Here is a 1,105-nt window from a genome sequence, read left to right on the forward strand (position 1 = left end):
TTGTGACAACAATGGAGCTATAGCATGACGAAGGAACCTCGCTCACACCAGTGGACCAAGCATATACTACGGCTTCCATCTCATTCGAGAGATTATCGATAGAGGAGATGTGAGGATTTGCAGAGTAACTACTGAGGCTAACATCGCAGATCCCTTGACCAAGGCTTTGGCACAGAGGAAGCATGATGGTCATACAGTCGGTGTAAGGCCTTAGAGTCATTTTGATTTAGTCTAGAGGTGTTAGTTAGAGCCTAGAGCCAATCATTTGATGATTGTATGGACTCATGTATATCATATTCTTTTATATTAATAAAGGCATTTGTTTGGTTATTATACTTATTTATATTAGTGCCAAATAGACTAAGTATAATAGCGTCCTTGAGTAGAAGGTTCATACCTATATCAATCGATTAGTTGAATCGATAGTGAGATGATATAGGGAACACTACTCTAAATCATTCCTAGTCGAGTATTAGCATTCAGGGACAATGTTAATACAATAAGACTAGCATGTAGGTCAGCTCGATGACTTGATCTCACAAGTCATGGATATAGAGATATCAAGCTGACACATGGGTATGCATTAGAGAATGTATACTGAATGACCCACCATGAGAAAGTATCATGGATCGTTATATGAGTGTCATATACTTTCTCATGTGGCTATTAGTATGACTATTAGTCCTTAGACCTGAAGTCACCATGGATCCCTACATAAGGAGTTATGTACTTTGGTTTCGTCAAACGTCACCCGTAACTGGGTGGACTATAAAGGCGATTACTGGGTATATAACGAATTATGTAGAGGGATGTGAGTGATGTAGATGGGATCTATCCCTCCCATATGACGGGAGCGACATCGGTATTCTTGATAGAGTGAGACCACTAAGTGCATGGCCATGCCCAAATGAGTAAACATTAGATGTTGAGCTCATTTGATCGAGTGAGTCTACTTGGAGTTCAAGATTTAGATTGATTAGAGGATGACACGGTCTATGCCTCACATAGATCAATCTAGATGTCTAGGATAGAAGGACACTTGTCATTATTTTGTGAGTAGTCACAATTGGTACTCACAAGGTGATGTCAGATCTCGACATTCTTG

This window comes from Zingiber officinale, chromosome 11A (assembly GCF_018446385.1).
Source record: "Zingiber officinale cultivar Zhangliang chromosome 11A, Zo_v1.1, whole genome shotgun sequence".
Classification (NCBI taxonomy): Eukaryota; Viridiplantae; Streptophyta; class Magnoliopsida; order Zingiberales; family Zingiberaceae; genus Zingiber; species Zingiber officinale.